Below are 24,393 nucleotides of genomic sequence, written 5' to 3'. Positions count from 1 at the left end.
CTTCGCGCGCGCCAGGGTGGGAGCGCACCCAACAACCGGGCCTGGGAAGAGCCAATGCGAGAAACCCCACCAAACGCTCTGACAAAAAAAGAGGGGGCGCTCCAGTAACCCCGCTTCGGAGCGCACCCTGGGCAAACCCAGCCAAGGTGCCCACCCCGGCCAAGGTGCAGGCGAGGTGCGCACCCGGGGCAAACCGGGCTCCGACAACGTGCACGCCGCACCTTGGAGCACACTTCGTAGCGCTCCCGGGTGCGCACCTCAGAGCACACCAAGGTGGGCAGCGAGGTGCGCACCTTTGATGCGCTGCCTTCACTAATTTCCAGAAAAGGCAAAAAAAAAAGGAGATTTTAAAATTTCCGTTTTGAAAGATAGTGAAAAAAACGGAACGCGCGTGCCATCTTGAGCCCGCCCTGGTGCGCAGCCCAGGTAAGGTGCCCACCCTGGCAAAGGTGCGCACCCGGGCAATTAACCCTACTTCCGACTTCGTGCGCGCCAGGGTGGCAACCGGGCCTCGGAAGAGCCAATGCGAGAAACCCCACCAAACGCTCCGACAAAAAAAGAGGCGGCGCTCCAATAACCCCGCTTCGGAGCGCAGCCGGGGCAAACCCAGCCAAGGTGCCCACCCCGACGAAGGTGCACGCGAGGTGCGCACCCGGGGCAAACCGGGCTCCGACAACGTGCACGCAGCACCTTGGAGCACACTTCGAAGCACTCCCGGGTGCCCACCGGCGTTGCGCACCGTGGTGGGCAGCGAGGTGCGCACCTTTGATGCGCTGCCTTCACTAATTTCCAGAAAAAGGCAAAAAAAAATGAGATTTTAAAATTTCCGTTTTGAAAGATAGTGAAAAAAAAGGAACGCGGGTGCCATCTTGAGCCCGCCCTGGTGCGCAGCCCAGGCAAGGCATGCGCACCAAGGTGCCCACCCGAGGTGCACACCCGGGGCAAACCGGGCTCCGACTTCGTGCAGGCCGCACCTTGGAGCACACTTCGGAGCGCTCCTTGGTGCGCACCATGGTGCCCACCAGGGCGCGCAACCCAGCCAAGGTCTGCACACCAAGGTGCCCACCCCGGCGAAGGTGCACGCGAGGTGCGCACCCGGGGCAAACCGGGCTCCGACTTCGTGCACGCCATGGTGCCCACCGCGGCGAAGGTGCACGCGAGGTGCGCACCCGGGGCAAACCGGGCTCCGACTTCGTGCACGCCGCACCTTGGAGCACACTTCGGAGCGCTCCTTGGTGCGCACCATGGTGCCCACCAGGGCGCGCAACCCAGCCAAGGTGTGCGCACCAAGGTGCACGCGAGGTGCGCACCCGGGGCAAACCGGGGTCCGACTTCGTGCACGCCGCACCTTGGAGCACACATCGGAGCGCTCCCAGGTTCGCACCAGCGTTGCGCACCTTTGATGCGCTGCCTTCACTAATTTCCAGAAAAGGCAAAAAAAAACGATATTTTAAAATTTCCGTTCTGAAAGATAGTGAAAAAAACGGAACGCGGGTGCCATCTTGAGCCCTTCCTGGTGCGCAGCCCAGGCAAGTTGTGCGCACCAAGGTGCCCACCCTGGCGGAGGTGCGCGCCCGGGGCAAACCGGGCTCCGACTTCGTGCACTGCATGGTGCCCACCAAGGCGCGCAACCCAGCCAAGGTGCCCACCGCAGCGAAGGTGCACGCGAGGTGCACACCCGGGGCAAACCGGGCTCCGACTTCGTGCACGCCGCACCTTGGAGCACACTTCAGAGCGCTCCTTGGTGCGCACCAGGGCGCGCAACCCAGCCGAGGTGCCCACCCCGGCGAAGGTGCACGCGAGGTGCGCACCCGGGGCAAACCGGGCTCCGACTTCGTGCACGCCATGGTGCCCACCGCGGCGAAGGTGCGCACCCGGGGCAAACCGGGCTCCGACTTCGTGCACGCCGCACCTTGGAGCACACTTCGGAGCGCTCCTTGGTGCGCACCATGGTGCCCACCAGGCCGCGCAACCCAGCCAAGGTGTGCGCACCAAGGTGCACGCGAGGTGCGCACCCGGGGCAAACCGGGGTCCGACTTCGTGCACGCCGCACCTTGGAGCACACATCGGGGCGCTCCCGGGTTCGCACCGGCGTTGCGCACCGTGGTGGGCACCTCGGAGCACACCAAGGTGGGCAGCGAGGTGCGCACCTTTGATGCGATGCCTTCACTAATTTCCATAAAAGGCAAAAAAAAAACGAGATTTTAAAATTTCCGTTTTGAAAGATAGTGAGAAAAAGGGAATGCTGGTGCCATCTTGAGCCCGCCCTGGTGCGCAGCCCAGCCAAGGTTTGCGCACCAAGGTGCCCACCCTGGCGAAGGTGCGCGCCCGGGCAATTAACCCAACTTCCAACTTCGCGCGCGCCAGGGTGGGAGCGCACCCAACAACCGGGCCTGGGAAGAGCCAATGCGAGAAACCCCACCAAACTCTCTGACAAAAAAAGAGGGGGCGCTCCAGTAACCCCGCTTCGGAGCGCACCCTGGGCAAACCCAGCCAAGGTGCCCACCCCGGCCAAGGTGCAGGCGAGGTGCGCACCCGGGGCAAACCGGGCTCCGACAACGTGCACGCCGCACCTTGGAGCACACTTCGTAGCGCTCCCGGGTGCGCACCTCAGAGCACACCAAGGTGGGCAGCGAGGTGCGCACCTTTGATGCGCTGCCTTCACTAATTTCCAGAAAAGGCAAAAAAAAAAGGAGATTTTAAAATTTCCGTTTTGAAAGATAGTGAAAAAAACGGAACGCGCGTGCCATCTTGAGCCCGCCCTGGTGCGCAGCCCAGGTAAGGTGCCACCCTGGCAAAGGTGCGCACCCGGGCAATTAACCCTACTTCCGACTTCGTGCGCGCCAGGGTGGCAACCGGGCCTCGGAAGAGCCAATGCGAGAAACCCCACCAAACGCTCCGACAAAAAAAGAGGCGGCGCTCCAATAACCCCGCTTCGGAGCGCAGCCGGGGCAAACCAAGCCAAGGTGCCCACCCCGACGAAGGTGCACGCGAGGTGCGCACCCGGGGCAAACCGGGCTCCGACAACGTGCACGCAGCACCTTGGAGCACACTTCGAAGCACTCCCGGGTGCCCACCGGCGTTGCGCACCGTGGTGGGCAGCGAGGTGCGCACCTTTGATGCGCTGCCTTCACTAATTTCCAGAAAAAGGCAAAAAAAAATGAGATTTTAAAATTTCCGTTTTGAAAGATAGTGAAAAAAAAGGAACGCGGGTGCCATCTTGAGCCCGCCCTGGTGCGCAGCCCAGGCAAGGCATGCGCACCAAGGTGCCCACCCGAGGTGCACACCCGGGGCAAACCGGGCTCCGACTTCGTGCAGGCCGCACCTTGGAGCACACTTCGGAGCGCTCCTTGGTGCGCACCATGGTGCCCACCAGGGCGCACCCGAGGCAAACCGGGCTCCGACTTCGTGCACGCCGCACCTTGGAGCACACATCGGAGCGCTCCCAGGTTCGCACCAGCGTTGCGCACCTTTGATGCGCTGCCTTCACTAATTTCCAGAAAAGGCAAAAAAAAACGATATTTTAAAATTTCCGTTCTGAAAGATAGTGAAAAAAACGGAACGCGGGTGCCATCTTGAGCCCTTCCTGATGCGCAGCCCAGGCAAGTTGTGCGCACCAAGGTGCCCACCCTGGCGGAGGTGCGCGCCCAGGGCAAACCGGGCTCCGACTTCGTGCACTGCATGGTGCCCACCAAGGCGCGCAACCCAGCCAAGGTGCCCACCGCAGCGAAGGTGCACGCGAGGTGCGCACCCGAGGTGCACACCCGGGGCAAACCGGGCTCCGACTTCGTGCACGCCGCACCTTGGAGCACACTTCAGAGCGCTCCTTGGTACGCACCAGGGCGCGCAACCCAGCCAAGGTGCTCACCCCGGCGAAGGTGCACGCGAGGTGCGCACCCGGGGCAAACCGGGCTCGGACTTCGTGCACGCCGCACCTTGGAGCACACATCGGAGCGCTCCCGGGTTCGCACCAGCATTGCGCACCTTTGATGCGCTGCCTTCACTAATTTCCAGAAAAGGCAAAAAAAAGAAAAAAATGAGATTTTAAAATTTCCGTTTTGAAAGATAGTGAAAAAAACGGAACGCGGGTGCCATCTTGAGCCCGCCCTGGTGTGCAGCCCAGGCAAGTTGTGCGCACCAAGGCACCCACCCTGGCCAAGGTGGGTCACGGGGTGGGTCCTAGGGTGGGTAACGGGGTGGGTACTAAGGTGCGTGCCAAGGTGGGTCATAGGGTGGGTGCCAAGGTGGGCACCAGGGTGGGTGTGCACCAACCCTAGCCAGGGTAGGTCACGGGGTGGTTGTCGGGGTGGGCGTCAAGGAGCCAAGGTGGGTGGCAAGTAGCCAAGTTGCGTGCCAAGGTGGGTGTCGGGGTGGGTGCCAAGGATCCAAGGTGGGTGCCAAGGAACCAAGGTGGGTGTCTGGGTGGGTGCCGAGGTGGGAGCCAGGGTGGGTCCCAAGGTGAGTGCAAAGGTGGGTGCCAGGGTCAAGGTGAGTGCCAATGTGGGTTCCAAGGTGCCAGGGTCAGGGTGAGTGCCAATGTGGGTTCAAAGGTGCTAAGTTGGGTGCGAGGTTGGGTGCGAGGGTGGGTGGGTGCCAAGGTGTGCTAGGTGGAAGCCCGGGTGGGTCGGCATCCCATGGGTGTCGAGTTGGGTGCCTGATGGGTGCTTCTTGTCAAGTTTTAGTCGTCGGGACTCATTTCGAGCCTTAGAGGTCGTTTCTTGTCCGGTTGCCCTGTCTTCGACCTGGGAACCCAATTTTGGTCCTCGGGTCCCATTTTTTTTTGTCTCGCATCCCACTTTTGGCCTGTGGCCTTTTCGGGGTCGATTCTCGTTTTGGGCATCAGAGCATGTTTCTTCTCCTAAAACCCAATATTTGTTTATTAAGTCTCGGAACACATTTTTGTTCTCGTGGACCCATCATGGGTCTTGGAACGCATTTGTGGTCCTTGGGTCCCATTTTGCATCCCGAAACTTGTGTTTTGGTGCTTGATCCCTATTTTGGGTGCCCACCTTGCACCAAGTGCGCACCCGGGGCAAACCGAGCGCCTTGGTGCACCGGGGCAAGATCGAGCGTGCACCCGAGGCGCCCCGAACATGCACCAAGGTGCACTCGGCCCACATGTGAGCGCAGGTCGTTGCGCCCGAGGTGGTGTGTGGGCACCGCGTTGCAGACGGGACACTGCACGCACACGACGCCCCCTCCAGGTGCACGCACGTAGGCCGGGCCGGGTGCACACCCGACGCCCTAGCAAGGTGCGCGCACCCGGGCAGGGCTCACACTTGGCGAACGGGGCGCACTTCGCGAGGGAGGGTGTGCACCTCGACGGGGGTGGGTGGCCGGGGTGGATTCGCACGTGGGTCGCGGTTTGCTAAGTACACACTGCGACAAGCTCATAACGGGTGCGATCATACCAGCGTTAGTGCACCGGATCCCATCAGAACTCCGCAGTTAAGCGCGCTTGGGCCGGAGTAGTACTGGGATGGGTGACCTCCCGGGAAGTCCCGGTGTTGCACCCTTTTTTAGTTTTTCGCCGGGCGTCGCAATGCTATTTGAATAAACCTTTTGCCCGTTTGCGTTCTCGTCGGGGCCGGGCCGGGCCGGGGTGCGCTGCCCGCACTACCGCGCGCGCGGGGGCGACACCGAGCGCGCACCCGAGGCGCCCCGAGCACACAGGCCACGGTGCAACCCGGGCGTTGTGCGCGCACCCCGGTGCGCCCGAGGTGCTGCGCGCGCACCCAGGTGAAATCGGTGTGCACCTCGGCCAGTGCGCGCTCGGTCGAGTCGCGCACGTTGGCCAAGGTGCACGGTGATGTTTCTTACTCTAAGGTTCCGCACCAGACGCCCGGGACAGGTGAGCGAAGCTGGGCGGGGCCGGGTGCGCGGCCGGGGCAGGTGCACGCAGCTGGAGAGAGCTTTGGAGCACACTTCGGAGCGCACCAATGATGCGCTCCATTCAAAAGTTTCCTGAAAAGGCAAAAAAAGTTGAGATTATAGAATTTCCCACTTGAGAGATTGTAAAAAAAAAAAATTTAAAATGAAGGAAACGCGGGTGCCAAGGTGTGCGCAGCCCAGCCAAGGTGTGCGCACCAAGGCGCCCACCCTGGCGAAGGTGCACGCAAGGTGCGCACCCGAGGCAAACCGGACAATTAACCCAACTTTCGACTTCGCGCGCACCTTGGAGCGCACTTCGGAGCGCTCCTTGGTGCGCACCAATCTTGGGCACCTCGGAGTGCACCATGGCGCCCACCAAGGTGCGCACCCGGGGCAAACCGAGCTCCGACTTCGTGCGCACCTTGGAGCGCACGAAAGGTGCGCACCATGGCGCCCACCAAGGTGCGCAGCCCAGCCAAGGCGTGCGCATCAAGGTGCGCACCCTGGCGAAGGTGCGCACCCGGGGCAAACCGAGCTCCGACTTCGTGCGCACCTTGGAGCGCACAAAAGGTGCGCAACCCAGCCAAGGTGTGCGCACCCCGGTCAAACCGAGCTCCGAATCGTGCGCACCAGAGGTGCACGCCATCGTGCGCACCTTGGAGCACACTTCGGAGCCCTCCTTGGTGCGCGCCGATGTTGCGCACCTCGGAGCGCACCCGGGGAAAACAATGCAATTAACCCGACTTTCGACTTCGTGGGCACCTCGGAGCGCTCTCGGGTTCGCACCTCGGAGCACACCGAGGTGCGCACCTTTGATGCGCTGCCTTCACCAATTTCCAGAAAAGGCAAGAAAACATTGAGAAGGTGTGCGCACCGAGGTGCCCACCCTGGCGAAGGTGCACGCGAGGTGCGCACCCGGGGCAAACCGGGCTCCGACTTCGTGCACGCCGCACCTTGGAGCACACTTCGGAGCGCTCCTTGGTGCGCACCAGGGCGCGCAACCCAGCCGAGGTGCCCACCCCGGCGAAGGTGCACGCGAGGTGCGCACCCGGGGCAAACCGGGCTCCGACTTCGTGCACGCCATGGTGCCCACCGCGGCGAAGGTGCACGCGAGGTGCGCACCCGGGGCAAACCGGGCTCCGACTTCGTGCACGCCGCACCTTGGAGCACACTTCGGAGCGCTCCTTGGTGCGCACCATGGTGCCCACCAGGGCGCGCAACCCCGCCGAAGGTGCACGCGAGGTGCGCACCCGGGGCAAACCGGGCTCCGACTTCGTGCACGCCGCACCTTGGAGCACACTTCGGAGCGCTCCTTGGTGCGCACCATGGTGCCCACCAGGGCGCGCAACCCCGCCGAAGGTGCACGCGAGGTGCGCACCCGGGGCAAACCGGGCTCCGACTTCGTGCACGCCATGGTGCGCACCGCGGCGAAGGTGCGCACCCGGGGCAAACCGGGCTCCGACTTCGTGCACGCCGCACCTTGGAGCACACTTCGGAGCGCTCCTTGGTGCGCACCAGGGCGCGCAACCCAGCCGAGGTGCCCACCCCGGCGAAGGTGCACGCGAGGTGCGTACCCGGGGCAAACCGGGCTCCGACTTCGTGCACGCCGCACCTTGGAGCACACTTCGGAGCGCTCCTTGGTGCGCACCATGGTGCCCACCAGGCCGCGCAACCCAGCCAAGGTGTGCGCACCAAGGTGCACGCGAGGTGCGCACCCGGGGCAAACCGGGGTCCGACTTCGTGCACGCCGCACCTTGGAGCACACATCGGGGCGCTCCCGGGTTCGCACCGGCGTTGCGCACCGTGGTGGGCACCTCGGAGCACACCAAGGTGGGCAGCGAGGTGCGCACCTTTGATGCGATGCCTTCACTAATTTCCATAAAAGGCAAAAAAAAAACGAGATTTTAAAATTTCCGTTTTGAAAGATAGTGAGAAAAAGGGAATGCTGGTGCCATCTTGAGCCCGCCCTGGTGCGCAGCCCAGCCAAGGTGTGCGCACCAAGGTGCCCACCCTGGCGAAGGTGCGCGCCCGGGCAATTAACCCAACTTCCAACTTCGCGCGCGCCAGGGTGGGAGCGCACCCAACAACCGGGCCTGGGAAGAGCCAATGCGAGAAACCCCACCAAACGCTCTGACAAAAAAAGAGGGGGCGCTCCAGTAACCCCACTTCGGAGCGCACCCTGGGCAAACCCAGCCAAGGTGCCCACCCCGGCCAAGGTGCAGGCGAGGTGCGCACCCGGGGCAAACCGGGCTCCGACAACGTGCACGCCGCACCTTGGAGCACACTTCGTAGCGCTCCCGGGTGCGCACCTCAGAGCACACCAAGGTGGGCAGCGAGGTGCGCACCTTTGATGCGCTGCCTTCACTAATTTCCAGAAAAGGCAAAAAAAAAAGGAGATTTTAAAATTTCCGTTTTGAAAGATAGTGAAAAAAACGGAACGCGCGTGCCATCTTGAGCCCGCCCTGGTGCGCAGCCCAGGTAAGGTGCCCACCCTGGCAAAGGTGCGCACCCGGGCAATTAACCCTACTTCCGACTTCGTGCGCGCCAGGGTGGCAACCGGGCCTCGGAAGAGCCAATGCGAGAAACCCCACCAAACGCTCCGACAAAAAAAGAGGCGGCGCTCCAATAACCCCGCTTCGGAGCGCAGCCGGGGCAAACCCAGCCAAGGTGCCCACCCCGACGAAGGTGCACGCGAGGTGCGCACCCGGGGCAAACCGGGCTCCGACAACGTGCACGCAGCACCTTGGAGCACACTTCGAAGCACTCCCGGGTGCCCACCGGCGTTGCGCACCGTGGTGGGCAGCGAGGTGCGCACCTTTGATGCGCTGCCTTCACTAATTTCCAGAAAAAGGCAAAAAAAAATGAGATTTTAAAATTTCCGTTTTGAAAGATAGTGAAAAAAAAGGAACGCGGGTGCCATCTTGAGCCCGCCCTGGTGCGCAGCCCAGGCAAGGCATGCGCACCAAGGTGCCCACCCGAGGTGCACACCCGGGGCAAACCGGGCTCCGACTTCGTGCAGGCCGCACCTTGGAGCACACTTCGGAGCGCTCCTTGGTGCGCACCATGGTGCCCACCAGGGCGCGCAACCCAGCCAAGGTCTGCACACCAAGGTGCCCACCCCGGCGAAGGTGCACGCGAGGTGCGCACCCGGGGCAAACCGGGCTCCGACTTCGTGCACGCCATGGTGCCCACCGCGGCGAAGGTGCACGCGAGGTGCGCACCCGGGGCAAACCGGGCTCCGACTTCGTGCACGCCGCACCTTGGAGCACACTTCGGAGCGCTCCTTGGTGCGCACCATGGTGCCCACCAGGGCGCGCAACCCAGCCAAGGTGTGCGCACCAAGGTGCACGCGAGGTGCGCACCCGGGGCAAACCGGGGTCCGACTTCGTGCACGCCGCACCTTGGAGCACACATCGGAGCGCTCCCAGGTTCGCACCAGCGTTGCGCACCTTTGATGCGCTGCCTTCACTAATTTCCAGAAAAGGCAAAAAAAAACGATATTTTAAAATTTCCGTTCTGAAAGATAGTGAAAAAAACGGAACGCGGGTGCCATCTTGAGCCCTTCCTGGTGCGCAGCCCAGGCAAGTTGTGCGCACCAAGGTGCCCACCCTGGCGGAGGTGCGCGCCCGGGGCAAACCGGGCTCCGACTTCGTGCACTGCATGGTGCCCACCAAGGCGCGCAACCCAGCCAAGGTGCCCACCGCAGCGAAGGTGCACGCGAGGTGCACACCCGGGGCAAACCGGGCTCCGACTTCGTGCACGCCGCACCTTGGAGCACACTTCAGAGCGCTCCTTGGTGCGCACCAGGGCGCGCAACCCAGCCGAGGTGCCCACCCCGGCGAAGGTGCACGCGAGGTGCGCACCCGGGGCAAACCGGGCTCCGACTTCGTGCACGCCATGGTGCCCACCGCGGCGAAGGTGCGCACCCGGGGCAAACCGGGCTCCGACTTCGTGCACGCCGCACCTTGGAGCACACTTCGGAGCGCTCCTTGGTGCGCACCATGGTGCCCACCAGGCCGCGCAACCCAGCCAAGGTGTGCGCACCAAGGTGCACGCGAGGTGCGCACCCGGGGCAAACCGGGGTCCGACTTCGTGCACGCCGCACCTTGGAGCACACATCGGGGCGCTCCCGGGTTCGCACCGGCGTTGCGCACCGTGGTGGGCACCTCGGAGCACACCAAGGTGGGCAGCGAGGTGCGCACCTTTGATGCGATGCCTTCACTAATTTCCATAAAAGGCAAAAAAAAAACGAGATTTTAAAATTTCCGTTTTGAAAGATAGTGAGAAAAAGGGAATGCTGGTGCCATCTTGAGCCCGCCCTGGTGCGCAGCCCAGCCAAGGTTTGCGCACCAAGGTGCCCACCCTGGCGAAGGTGCGCGCCCGGGCAATTAACCCAACTTCCAACTTCGCGCGCGCCAGGGTGGGAGCGCACCCAACAACCGGGCCTGGGAAGAGCCAATGCGAGAAACCCCACCAAACTCTCTGACAAAAAAAGAGGGGGCGCTCCAGTAACCCCGCTTCGGAGCGCACCCTGGGCAAACCCAGCCAAGGTGCCCACCCCGGCCAAGGTGCAGGCGAGGTGCGCACCCGGGGCAAACCGGGCTCCGACAACGTGCACGCCGCACCTTGGAGCACACTTCGTAGCGCTCCCGGGTGCGCACCTCAGAGCACACCAAGGTGGGCAGCGAGGTGCGCACCTTTGATGCGCTGCCTTCACTAATTTCCAGAAAAGGCAAAAAAAAAAGGAGATTTTAAAATTTCCGTTTTGAAAGATAGTGAAAAAAACGGAACGCGCGTGCCATCTTGAGCCCGCCCTGGTGCGCAGCCCAGGTAAGGTGCCACCCTGGCAAAGGTGCGCACCCGGGCAATTAACCCTACTTCCGACTTCGTGCGCGCCAGGGTGGCAACCGGGCCTCGGAAGAGCCAATGCGAGAAACCCCACCAAACGCTCCGACAAAAAAAGAGGCGGCGCTCCAATAACCCCGCTTCGGAGCGCAGCCGGGGCAAACCAAGCCAAGGTGCCCACCCCGACGAAGGTGCACGCGAGGTGCGCACCCGGGGCAAACCGGGCTCCGACAACGTGCACGCAGCACCTTGGAGCACACTTCGAAGCACTCCCGGGTGCCCACCGGCGTTGCGCACCGTGGTGGGCAGCGAGGTGCGCACCTTTGATGCGCTGCCTTCACTAATTTCCAGAAAAAGGCAAAAAAAAATGAGATTTTAAAATTTCCGTTTTGAAAGATAGTGAAAAAAAAGGAACGCGGGTGCCATCTTGAGCCCGCCCTGGTGCGCAGCCCAGGCAAGGCATGCGCACCAAGGTGCCCACCCGAGGTGCACACCCGGGGCAAACCGGGCTCCGACTTCGTGCAGGCCGCACCTTGGAGCACACTTCGGAGCGCTCCTTGGTGCGCACCATGGTGCCCACCAGGGCGCACCCGAGGCAAACCGGGCTCCGACTTCGTGCACGCCGCACCTTGGAGCACACATCGGAGCGCTCCCAGGTTCGCACCAGCGTTGCGCACCTTTGATGCGCTGCCTTCACTAATTTCCAGAAAAGGCAAAAAAAAACGATATTTTAAAATTTCCGTTCTGAAAGATAGTGAAAAAAACGGAACGCGGGTGCCATCTTGAGCCCTTCCTGATGCGCAGCCCAGGCAAGTTGTGCGCACCAAGGTGCCCACCCTGGCGGAGGTGCGCGCCCGGGGCAAACCGGGCTCCGACTTCGTGCACTGCATGGTGCCCACCAAGGCGCGCAACCCAGCCAAGGTGCCCACCGCAGCGAAGGTGCACGCGAGGTGCGCACCCGAGGTGCACACCCGGGGCAAACCGGGCTCCGACTTCGTGCACGCCGCACCTTGGAGCACACTTCAGAGCGCTCCTTGGTACGCACCAGGGCGCGCAACCCAGCCAAGGTGCTCACCCCGGCGAAGGTGCACGCGAGGTGCGCACCCGGGGCAAACCGGGCTCGGACTTCGTGCACGCCGCACCTTGGAGCACACATCGGAGCGCTCCCGGGTTCGCACCAGCATTGCGCACCTTTGATGCGCTGCCTTCACTAATTTCCAGAAAAGGCAAAAAAAAGAAAAAAATGAGATTTTAAAATTTCCGTTTTGAAAGATAGTGAAAAAAACGGAACGCGGGTGCCATCTTGAGCCCGCCCTGGTGTGCAGCCCAGGCAAGTTGTGCGCACCAAGGCACCCACCCTGGCCAAGGTGGGTCACGGGGTGGGTCCTAGGGTGGGTAACGGGGTGGGTACTAAGGTGCGTGCCAAGGTGGGTCATAGGGTGGGTGCCAAGGTGGGCACCAGGGTGGGTGTGCACCAACCCTAGCCAGGGTAGGTCACGGGGTGGTTGTCGGGGTGGGCGTCAAGGAGCCAAGGTGGGTGGCAAGTAGCCAAGTTGCGTGCCAAGGTGGGTGTCGGGGTGGGTGCCAAGGATCCAAGGTGGGTGCCAAGGAACCAAGGTGGGTGTCTGGGTGGGTGCCGAGGTGGGAGCCAGGGTGGGTCCCAAGGTGAGTGCAAAGGTGGGTGCCAGGGTCAAGGTGAGTGCCAATGTGGGTTCCAAGGTGCCAGGGTCAGGGTGAGTGCCAATGTGGGTTCAAAGGTGCTAAGTTGGGTGCGAGGTTGGGTGCGAGGGTGGGTGGGTGCCAAGGTGTGCTAGGTGGAAGCCCGGGTGGGTCGGCATCCCATGGGTGTCGAGTTGGGTGCCTGATGGGTGCTTCTTGTCAAGTTTTAGTCGTCGGGACTCATTTCGAGCCTTAGAGGTCGTTTCTTGTCCGGTTGCCCTGTCTTCGACCTGGGAACCCAATTTTGGTCCTCGGGTCCCATTTTTTTTTGTCTCGCATCCCACTTTTGGCCTGTGGCCTTTTCGGGGTCGATTCTCGTTTTGGGCATCAGAGCATGTTTCTTCTCCTAAAACCCAATATTTGTTTATTAAGTCTCGGAACACATTTTTGTTCTCGTGGACCCATCATGGGTCTTGGAACGCATTTGTGGTCCTTGGGTCCCATTTTGCATCCCGAAACTTGTGTTTTGGTGCTTGATCCCTATTTTGGGTGCCCACCTTGCACCAAGTGCGCACCCGGGGCAAACCGAGCGCCTTGGTGCACCGGGGCAAGATCGAGCGTGCACCCGAGGCGCCCCGAACATGCACCAAGGTGCACTCGGCCCACATGTGAGCGCAGGTCGTTGCGCCCGAGGTGGTGTGTGGGCACCGCGTTGCAGACGGGACACTGCACGCACACGACGCCCCCTCCAGGTGCACGCACGTAGGCCGGGCCGGGTGCACACCCGACGCCCTAGCAAGGTGCGCGCACCCGGGCAGGGCTCACACTTGGCGAACGGGGCGCACTTCGCGAGGGAGGGTGTGCACCTCGACGGGGGTGGGTGGCCGGGGTGGATTCGCACGTGGGTCGCGGTTTGCTAAGTACACACTGCGACAAGCTCATAACGGGTGCGATCATACCAGCGTTAGTGCACCGGATCCCATCAGAACTCCGCAGTTAAGCGCGCTTGGGCCGGAGTAGTACTGGGATGGGTGACCTCCCGGGAAGTCCCGGTGTTGCACCCTTTTTTAGTTTTTCGCCGGGCGTCGCAATGCTATTTGAATAAACCTTTTGCCCGTTTGCGTTCTCGTCGGGGCCGGGCCGGGCCGGGGTGCGCTGCCCGCACTACCGCGCGCGCGGGGGCGACACCGAGCGCGCACCCGAGGCGCCCCGAGCACACAGGCCACGGTGCAACCCGGGCGTTGTGCGCGCACCCCGGTGCGCCCGAGGTGCTGCGCGCGCACCCAGGTGAAATCGGTGTGCACCTCGGCCAGTGCGCGCTCGGTCGAGTCGCGCACGTTGGCCAAGGTGCACGGTGATGTTTCTTACTCTAAGGTTCCGCACCAGACGCCCGGGACAGGTGAGCGAAGCTGGGCGGGGCCGGGTGCGCGGCCGGGGCAGGTGCACGCAGCTGGAGAGAGCTTTGGAGCACACTTCGGAGCGCACCAATGATGCGCTCCATTCAAAAGTTTCCTGAAAAGGCAAAAAAAGTTGAGATTATAGAATTTCCCACTTGAGAGATTGTAAAAAAAAAAAATTTAAAATGAAGGAAACGCGGGTGCCAAGGTGTGCGCAGCCCAGCCAAGGTGTGCGCACCAAGGCGCCCACCCTGGCGAAGGTGCACGCAAGGTGCGCACCCGAGGCAAACCGGACAATTAACCCAACTTTCGACTTCGCGCGCACCTTGGAGCGCACTTCGGAGCGCTCCTTGGTGCGCACCAATCTTGGGCACCTCGGAGTGCACCATGGCGCCCACCAAGGTGCGCACCCGGGGCAAACCGAGCTCCGACTTCGTGCGCACCTTGGAGCGCACGAAAGGTGCGCACCATGGCGCCCACCAAGGTGCGCAGCCCAGCCAAGGCGTGCGCATCAAGGTGCGCACCCTGGCGAAGGTGCGCACCCGGGGCAAACCGAGCTCCGACTTCGTGCGCACCTTGGAGCGCACAAAAGGTGCGCAACCCAGCCAAGGTGTGCGCACCCCGGTCAAACCGAGCTCCGAATCGTGCGCACCAGAGGTGCACGCCATCGTGCGCACCTTGGAGCACACTTCGGAGCCCTCCTTGGTGCGCGCCGATGTTGCGCACCTCGGAGCGCACCCGGGGAAAACAATGCAATTAACCCGACTTTCGACTTCGTGGGCACCTCGGAGCGCTCTCGGGTTCGCACCTCGGAGCACACCGAGGTGCGCACCTTTGATGCGCTGCCTTCACCAATTTCCAGAAAAGGCAAGAAAACATTGAGAAGGTGTGCGCACCGAGGTGCCCACCCTGGCGAAGGTGCACGCGAGGTGCGCACCCGGGGCAAACCGGGCTCCGACTTCGTGCACGCCGCACCTTGGAGCACACTTCGGAGCGCTCCTTGGTGCGCACCAGGGCGCGCAACCCAGCCGAGGTGCCCACCCCGGCGAAGGTGCACGCGAGGTGCGCACCCGGGGCAAACCGGGCTCCGACTTCGTGCACGCCATGGTGCCCACCGCGGCGAAGGTGCACGCGAGGTGCGCACCCGGGGCAAACCGGGCTCCGACTTCGTGCACGCCGCACCTTGGAGCACACTTCGGAGCGCTCCTTGGTGCGCACCATGGTGCCCACCAGGGCGCGCAACCCCGCCGAAGGTGCACGCGAGGTGCGCACCCGGGGCAAACCGGGCTCCGACTTCGTGCACGCCGCACCTTGGAGCACACTTCGGAGCGCTCCTTGGTGCGCACCATGGTGCCCACCAGGGCGCGCAACCCCGCCGAAGGTGCACGCGAGGTGCGCACCCGGGGCAAACCGGGCTCCGACTTCGTGCACGCCATGGTGCGCACCGCGGCGAAGGTGCGCACCCGGGGCAAACCGGGCTCCGACTTCGTGCACGCCGCACCTTGGAGCACACTTCGGAGCGCTCCTTGGTGCGCACCAGGGCGCGCAACCCAGCCGAGGTGCCCACCCCGGCGAAGGTGCACGCGAGGTGCGTACCCGGGGCAAACCGGGCTCCGACTTCGTGCACGCCGCACCTTGGAGCACACTTCGGAGCGCTCCTTGGTGCGCACCATGGTGCCCACCAGGCCGCGCAACCCAGCCAAGGTGTGCGCACCAAGGTGCACGCGAGGTGCGCACCCGGGGCAAACCGGGGTCCGACTTCGTGCACGCCGCACCTTGGAGCACACATCGGGGCGCTCCCGGGTTCGCACCGGCGTTGCGCACCGTGGTGGGCACCTCGGAGCACACCAAGGTGGGCAGCGAGGTGCGCACCTTTGATGCGATGCCTTCACTAATTTCCATAAAAGGCAAAAAAAAAACGAGATTTTAAAATTTCCGTTTTGAAAGATAGTGAGAAAAAGGGAATGCTGGTGCCATCTTGAGCCCGCCCTGGTGCGCAGCCCAGCCAAGGTGTGCGCACCAAGGTGCCCACCCTGGCGAAGGTGCGCGCCCGGGCAATTAACCCAACTTCCAACTTCGCGCGCGCCAGGGTGGGAGCGCACCCAACAACCGGGCCTGGGAAGAGCCAATGCGAGAAACCCCACCAAACGCTCTGACAAAAAAAGAGGGGGCGCTCCAGTAACCCCACTTCGGAGCGCACCCTGGGCAAACCCAGCCAAGGTGCCCACCCCGGCCAAGGTGCAGGCGAGGTGCGCACCCGGGGCAAACCGGGCTCCGACAACGTGCACGCCGCACCTTGGAGCACACTTCGTAGCGCTCCCGGGTGCGCACCTCAGAGCACACCAAGGTGGGCAGCGAGGTGCGCACCTTTGATGCGCTGCCTTCACTAATTTCCAGAAAAGGCAAAAAAAAAAGGAGATTTTAAAATTTCCGTTTTGAAAGATAGTGAAAAAAACGGAACGCGCGTGCCATCTTGAGCCCGCCCTGGTGCGCAGCCCAGGTAAGGTGCCCACCCTGGCAAAGGTGCGCACCCGGGCAATTAACCCTACTTCCGACTTCGTGCGCGCCAGGGTGGCAACCGGGCCTCGGAAGAGCCAATGCGAGAAACCCCACCAAACGCTCCGACAAAAAAAGAGGCGGCGCTCCAATAACCCCGCTTCGGAGCGCAGCCGGGGCAAACCCAGCCAAGGTGCCCACCCCGACGAAGGTGCACGCGAGGTGCGCACCCGGGGCAAACCGGGCTCCGACAACGTGCACGCAGCACCTTGGAGCACACTTCGAAGCACTCCCGGGTGCCCACCGGCGTTGCGCACCGTGGTGGGCAGCGAGGTGCGCACCTTTGATGCGCTGCCTTCACTAATTTCCAGAAAAAGGCAAAAAAAAATGAGATTTTAAAATTTCCGTTTTGAAAGATAGTGAAAAAAAAGGAACGCGGGTGCCATCTTGAGCCCGCCCTGGTGCGCAGCCCAGGCAAGGCATGCGCACCAAGGTGCCCACCCGAGGTGCACACCCGGGGCAAACCGGGCTCCGACTTCGTGCAGGCCGCACCTTGGAGCACACTTCGGAGCGCTCCTTGGTGCGCACCATGGTGCCCACCAGGGCGCGCAACCCAGCCAAGGTCTGCACACCAAGGTGCCCACCCCGGCGAAGGTGCACGCGAGGTGCGCACCCGGGGCAAACCGGGCTCCGACTTCGTGCACGCCATGGTGCCCACCGCGGCGAAGGTGCACGCGAGGTGCGCACCCGGGGCAAACCGGGCTCCGACTTCGTGCACGCCGCACCTTGGAGCACACTTCGGAGCGCTCCTTGGTGCGCACCATGGTGCCCACCAGGGCGCGCAACCCAGCCAAGGTGTGCGCACCAAGGTGCACGCGAGGTGCGCACCCGGGGCAAACCGGGGTCCGACTTCGTGCACGCCGCACCTTGGAGCACACATCGGAGCGCTCCCAGGTTCGCACCAGCGTTGCGCACCTTTGATGCGCTGCCTTCACTAATTTCCAGAAAAGGCAAAAAAAAACGATATTTTAAAATTTCCGTTCTGAAAGATAGTGAAAAAAACGGAACGCGGGTGCCATCTTGAGCCCTTCCTGGTGCGCAGCCCAGGCAAGTTGTGCGCACCAAGGTGCCCACCCTGGCGGAGGTGCGCGCCCGGGGCAAACCGGGCTCCGACTTCGTGCACTGCATGGTGCCCACCAAGGCGCGCAACCCAGCCAAGGTGCCCACCGCAGCGAAGGTGCACGCGAGGTGCACACCCGGGGCAAACCGGGCTCCGACTTCGTGCACGCCGCACCTTGGAGCACACTTCAGAGCGCTCCTTGGTGCGCACCAGGGCGCGCAACCCAGCCGAGGTGCCCACCCCGGCGAAGGTGCACGCGAGGTGCGCACCCGGGGCAAACCGGGCTCCGACTTCGTGCACGCCATGGTGCCCACCGCGGCGAAGGTGCGCACCCGGGGCAAACCGGGCTCCGACTTCGTGCACGCCGCACCTTGGAGCACACTTCGGAGCGCTCCTTGGTGCGCACCATGGTGCCCACCAGGCCGCGCAACCCAGCCAAGGTGTGCGCACCAAGGTGCACGCGAGGTGCGCACCCGGGGCAAACCGGGGTCCGACTTCGTGCACGCCGCACCTTGGAGCACACATCGGGGCGCTCCCGGGTTCGCACCGGCGTTGCGCACCGTGGTGGGCACCTCGGAGCACACCAAGGTGGGCAGCGAGGTGCGCACCTTTGATGCGATGCCTTCACTAATTTCCATAAAAGGCAAAAAAAAAACGAGATTTTAAAATTTCCGTTTTGAAAGATAGTGAGAAAAAGGGAATGCTGGTGCCATCTTGAGCCCGCCCTGGTGCGCAGCCCAGCCAAGGTTTGCGCACCAAGGTGCCCACCCTGGCGAAGGTGCGCGCCCGGGCAATTAACCCAACTTCCAACTTCGCGCGCGCCAGGGTGGGAGCGCACCCAACAACCGGGCCTGGGAAGAGCCAATGCGAGAAACCCCACCAAACTCTCTGACAAAAAAAGAGGGGGCGCTCCAGTAACCCCGCTTCGGAGCGCACCCTGGGCAAACCCAGCCAAGGTGCCCACCCCGGCCAAGGTGCAGGCGAGGTGCGCACCCGGGGCAAACCGGGCTCCGACAACGTGCACGCCGCACCTTGGAGCACACTTCGTAGCGCTCCCGGGTGCGCACCTCAGAGCACACCAAGGTGGGCAGCGAGGTGCGCACCTTTGATGCGCTGCCTTCACTAATTTCCAGAAAAGGCAAAAAAAAAAGGAGATTTTAAAATTTCCGTTTTGAAAGATAGTGAAAAAAACGGAACGCGCGTGCCATCTTGAGCCCGCCCTGGTGCGCAGCCCAGGTAAGGTGCCACCCTGGCAAAGGTGCGCACCCGGGCAATTAACCCTACTTCCGACTTCGTGCGCGCCAGGGTGGCAACCGGGCCTCGGAAGAGCCAATGCGAGAAACCCCACCAAACGCTCCGACAAAAAAAGAGGCGGCGCTCCAATAACCCCGCTTCGGAGCGCAGCCGGGGCAAACCAAGCCAAGGTGCCCACCCCGACGAAGGTGCACGCGAGGTGCGCACCCGGGGCAAACCGGGCTCCGACAACGTGCACGCAGCACCTTGGAGCACACTTCGAAGCACTCCCGGGTGCCCACCGGCGTTGCGCACCGTGGTGGGCAGCGAGGTGCGCACCTTTGATGCGCTGCCTTCACTAATTTCCAGAAAAAGGCAAAAAAAAATGAGATTTTAAAATTTCCGTTTTGAAAGATAGTGAAAAAAAAGGAACGCGGGTGCCATCTTGAGCCCGCCCTGGTGCGCAGCCCAGGCAAGGCATGCGCACCAAGGTGCCCACCCGAGGTGCACACCCGGGGCAAACCGGGCTCCGACTTCGTGCAGGCCGCACCTTGGAGCACACTTCGGAGCGCTCCTTGGTGCGCACCATGGTGCCCACCAGGGTGCACCCGAGGCAAACCGGGCTCCGACTTCGTGCACGCCGCACCTTGGAGCACACATCGGAGCGCTCCCAGGTTCGCACCAGCGTTGCGCACCTTTGATGCGCTGCCTTCACTAATTTCCAGAAAAGGCAAAAAAAAACGATATTTTAAAATTTCCGTTCTGAAAGATAGTGAAAAAAACGGAACGCGGGTGCCATCTTGAGCCCTTCCTGATGCGCAGCCCAGGCAAGTTGTGCGCACCAAGGTGCCCACCCTGGCGGAGGTGCGCGCCCGGGGCAAACCGGGCTCCGACTTCGTGCACTGCATGGTGCCCACCAAGGCGCGCAACCCAGCCAAGGTGCCCACCGCAGCGAAGGTGCACGCGAGGTGCGCACCCGAGGTGCACACCCGGGGCAAACCGGGCTCCGACTTCGTGCACGCCGCACCTTGGAGCACACTTCAGAGCGCTCCTTGGTACGCACCAGGGCGCGCAACCCAGCCAAGGTGCTCACCCCGGCGAAGGTGCACGCGAGGTGCGCACCCGGGGCAAACCGGGCTCGGACTTCGTGCACGCCGCACCTTGGAGCACACATCGGAGCGCTCCCGGGTTCGCACCAGCATTGCGCACCTTTGATGCGCTGCCTTCACTAATTTCCAGAAAAGGCAAAAAAAAGAAAAAAATGAGATTTTAAAATTTCCGTTTTGAAAGATAGTGAAAAAAACGGAACGCGGGTGCCATCTTGAGCCCGCCCTGGTGTGCAGCCCAGGCAAGTTGTGCGCACCAAGGCACCCACCCTGGCCAAGGTGGGTCACGGGGTGGGTCCTAGGGTGGGTAACGGGGTGGGTACTAAGGTGCGTGCCAAGGTGGGTCATAGGGTGGGTGCCAAGGTGGGCACCAGGGTGGGTGTGCACCAACCCTAGCCAGGGTAGGTCACGGGGTGGTTGTCGGGGTGGGCGTCAAGGAGCCAAGGTGGGTGGCAAGTAGCCAAGTTGCGTGCCAAGGTGGGTGTCGGGGTGGGTGCCAAGGATCCAAGGTGGGTGCCAAGGAACCAAGGTGGGTGTCTGGGTGGGTGCCGAGGTGGGAGCCAGGGTGGGTCCCAAGGTGAGTGCAAAGGTGGGTGCCAGGGTCAAGGTGAGTGCCAATGTGGGTTCCAAGGTGCCAGGGTCAGGGTGAGTGCCAATGTGGGTTCAAAGGTGCTAAGTTGGGTGCGAGGTTGGGTGCGAGGGTGGGTGGGTGCCAAGGTGTGCTAGGTGGAAGCCCGGGTGGGTCGGCATCCCATGGGTGTCGAGTTGGGTGCCTGATGGGTGCTTCTTGTCAAGTTTTAGTCGTCGGGACTCATTTCGAGCCTTAGAGGTCGTTTCTTGTCCGGTTGCCCTGTCTTCGACCTGGGAACCCAATTTTGGTCCTCGGGTCCCATTTTTTTTTGTCTCGCATCCCACTTTTGGCCTGTGGCCTTTTCGGGGTCGATTCTCGTTTTGGGCATCAGAGCATGTTTCTTCTCCTAAAACCCAATATTTGTTTATTAAGTCTCGGAACACATTTTTGTTCTCGTGGACCCATCATGGGTCTTGGAACGCATTTGTGGTCCTTGGGTCCCATTTTGCATCCCGAAACTTGTGTTTTGGTGCTTGATCCCTATTTTGGGTGCCCACCTTGCACCAAGTGCGCACCCGGGGCAAACCGAGCGCCTTGGTGCACCGGGGCAAGATCGAGCGTGCACCCGAGGCGCCCCGAACATGCACCAAGGTGCACTCGGCCCACATGTGAGCGCAGGTCGTTGCGCCCGAGGTGGTGTGTGGGCACCGCGTTGCAGACGGGACACTGCACGCACACGACGCCCCCTCCAGGTGCACGCACGTAGGCCGGGCCGGGTGCACACCCGACGCCCTAGCAAGGTGCGCGCACCCGGGCAGGGCTCACACTTGGCGAACGGGGCGCACTTCGCGAGGGAGGGTGTGCACCTCGACGGGGGTGGGTGGCCGGGGTGGATTCGCACGTGGGTCGCGGTTTGCTAAGTACACACTGCGACAAGCTCATAACGGGTGCGATCATACCAGCGTTAGTGCACCGGATCCCATCAGAACTCCGCAGTTAAGCGCGCTTGGGCCGGAGTAGTACTGGGATGGGTGACCTCCCGGGAAGTCCCGGTGTTGCACCCTTTTTTAGTTTTTCGCCGGGCGTCGCAATGCTATTTGAATAAACCTTTTGCCCGTTTGCGTTCTCGTCGGGGCCGGGCCGGGCCGGGGTGCGCTGCCCGCACTACCGCGCGCGCGGGGGCGACACCGAGCGCGCACCCGAGGCGCCCCGAGCACACAGGCCACGGTGCAACCCGGGCGTTGTGCGCGCACCCCGGTGCGCCCGAGGTGCTGCGCGCGCACCCAGGTGAAATCGGTGTGCACCTCGGCCAGTGCGCGCTCGGTCGAGTCGCGCACGTTGGCCAAGGTGCACGGTGATGTTTCTTACTCTAAGGTTCCGCACCAGACGCCCGGGACAGGTGAGCGAAGCTGGGCGGGGCCGGGTGCGCGGCCGGGGCAGGTGCACGCAGCTGGAGAGAGCTTTGGAGCACACTTCGGAGCGCACCAATGATGCGCTCCATTCAAAAGTTTCCTGAAAAGGCAAAAAAAGTTGAGATTATAGAATTTCCCACTTGAGAGATTGTAAAAAAAAAAAATTTAAAATGAAGGAAACGCGGGTGCCAAGGTGTGCGCAGCCCAGCCAAGGTGTGCGCACCAAGGCGCCCACCCTGGCGAAGGTGCACGCAAGGTGCGCACCCGAGGCAAACCGGACAATTAACCCAACTTTCGACTTCGCGCGCACCTTGGAGCGCACTTCGGAGCGCTCCTTGGTGCGCACCAATCTTGGGCACCTCGGAGTGCACCATGGCGCCCACCAAGGTGCGCACCCGGGGCAAACCGAGCTCCGACTTCGTGCGCACCTTGGAGCGCACGAAAGGTGCGCACCATGGCGCCCACCAAGGTGCGCAGCCCAGCCAAGGCGTGCGCATCAAGGTGCGCACCCTGGCGAAGGTGCGCACCCGGGGCAAACCGAGCTCCGACTTCGTGCGCACCTTGGAGCGCACAAAAGGTGCGCAACCCAGCCAAGGTGTGCGCACCCCGGTCAAACCGAGCTCCGAATCGTGCGCACCAGAGGTGCACGCCATCGTGCGCACCTTGGAGCACACTTCGGAGCCCTCCTTGGTGCGCGCCGATGTTGCGCACCTCGGAGCGCACCCGGGGAAAACAATGCAATTAACCCGACTTTCGACTTCGTGGGCACCTCGGAGCGCTCTCGGGTTCGCACCTCGGAGCACACCGAGGTGCGCACCTTTGATGCGCTGCCTTCACCAATTTCCAGAAAAGGCAAGAAAACATTGAGAAGGTGTGCGCACCGAGGTGCCCACCCTGGCGAAGGTGCACGCGAGGTGCGCACCCGGGGCAAACCGGGCTCCGACTTCGTGCACGCCGCACCTTGGAGCACACTTCGGAGCGCTCCTTGGTGCGCACCAGGGCGCGCAACCCAGCCGAGGTGCCCACCCCGGCGAAGGTGCACGCGAGGTGCGCACCCGGGGCAAACCGGGCTCCGACTTCGTGCACGCCATGGTGCCCACCGCGGCGAAGGTGCACGCGAGGTGCGCACCCGGGGCAAACCGGGCTCCGACTTCGTGCACGCCGCACCTTGGAGCACACTTCGGAGCGCTCCTTGGTGCGCACCATGGTGCCCACCAGGGCGCGCAACCCCGCCGAAGGTGCACGCGAGGTGCGCACCCGGGGCAAACCGGGCTCCGACTTCGTGCACGCCGCACCTTGGAGCACACTTCGGAGCGCTCCTTGGTGCGCACCATGGTGCCCACCAGGGCGCGCAACCCCGCCGAAGGTGCACGCGAGGTGCGCACCCGGGGCAAACCGGGCTCCGACTTCGTGCACGCCATGGTGCGCACCGCGGCGAAGGTGCGCACCCGGGGCAAACCGGGCTCCGACTTCGTGCACGCCGCACCTTGGAGCACACTTCGGAGCGCTCCTTGGTGCGCACCAGGGCGCGCAACCCAGCCGAGGTGCCCACCCCGGCGAAGGTGCACGCGAGGTGCGTACCCGGGGCAAACCGGGCTCCGACTTCGTGCACGCCGCACCTTGGAGCACACTTCGGAGCGCTCCTTGGTGCGCACCATGGTGCCCACCAGGCCGCGCAACCCAGCCAAGGTGTGCGCACCAAGGTGCACGCGAGGTGCGCACCCGGGGCAAACCGGGGTCCGACTTCGTGCACGCCGCACCTTGGAGCACACATCGGGGCGCTCCCGGGTTCGCACCGGCGTTGCGCACCGTGGTGGGCACCTCGGAGCACACCAAGGTGGGCAGCGAGGTGCGCACCTTTGATGCGATGCCTTCACTAATTTCCATAAAAGGCAAAAAAAAAACGAGATTTTAAAATTTCCGTTTTGAAAGATAGTGAGAAAAAGGGAATGCTGGTGCCATCTTGAGCCCGCCCTGGTGCGCAGCCCAGCCAAGGTGTGCGCACCAAGGTGCCCACCCTGGCGAAGGTGCGCGCCCGGGCAATTAACCCAACTTCCAACTTCGCGCGCGCCAGGGTGGGAGCGCACCCAACAACCGGGCCTGGGAAGAGCCAATGCGAGAAACCCCACCAAACGCTCTGACAAAAAAAGAGGGGGCGCTCCAGTAACCCCGCTTCGGAGCGCACCCTGGGCAAACCCAGCCAAGGTGCCCACCCCGGCCAAGGTGCAGGCGAGGTGCGCACCCGGGGCAAACCGGGCTCCGACAACGTGCACGCCGCACCTTGGAGCACACTTCGTAGCGCTCCCGGGTGCGCACCTCAGAGCACACCAAGGTGGGCAGCGAGGTGCGCACCTTTGATGCGCTGCCTTCACTAATTTCCAGAAAAGGCAAAAAAAAAAGGAGATTTTAAAATTTCCGTTTTGAAAGATAGTGAAAAAAACGGAACGCGCGTGCCATCTTGAGCCCGCCCTGGTGCGCAGCCCAGGTAAGGTGCCCACCCTGGCAAAGGTGCGCACCCGGGCAATTAACCCTACTTCCGACTTCGTGCGCGCCAGGGTGGCAACCGGGCCTCGGAAGAGCCAATGCGAGAAACCCCACCAAACGCTCCGACAAAAAAAGAGGCGGCGCTCCAATAACCCCGCTTCGGAGCGCAGCCGGGGCAAACCCAGCCAAGGTGCCCACC

The 24,393-nt window shown here is 62.8% G+C and overlaps 3 non-coding genes across 3 annotated transcripts; all 3 read left to right on the top strand.

The window, feature by feature from the left end:
* Positions 1 to 5,397: 5,397 nt before the first annotated feature.
* Positions 5,398 to 5,516, top strand: LOC131871426 (5S ribosomal RNA). Its single transcript, XR_009369646.1, has one exon. It is a non-coding gene; the product is annotated as a 5S ribosomal RNA (ribosomal RNA).
* Positions 5,517 to 13,320: 7,804 nt separating this feature from the next.
* On the top strand, positions 13,321 to 13,439 carry LOC131871425 (5S ribosomal RNA). The gene has a single exon (XR_009369645.1). It is a non-coding gene; the product is annotated as a 5S ribosomal RNA (ribosomal RNA).
* A 7,804-nt stretch (positions 13,440 to 21,243) lies between these two features.
* On the top strand, positions 21,244 to 21,362 carry LOC131871440 (5S ribosomal RNA). Its single transcript, XR_009369660.1, has one exon. It is a non-coding gene; the product is annotated as a 5S ribosomal RNA (ribosomal RNA).
* Positions 21,363 to 24,393: the final 3,031 nt, after the last annotated feature.

This window comes from Cryptomeria japonica, unplaced genomic scaffold (assembly GCF_030272615.1).
Source record: "Cryptomeria japonica unplaced genomic scaffold, Sugi_1.0 HiC_scaffold_409, whole genome shotgun sequence".
NCBI classification, from domain to species: domain Eukaryota; kingdom Viridiplantae; phylum Streptophyta; class Pinopsida; order Cupressales; family Cupressaceae; genus Cryptomeria; species Cryptomeria japonica.
Note: the sequence above shows the minus strand (reverse complement) of the source record. Positions and strands in the feature narration are given on the sequence as shown.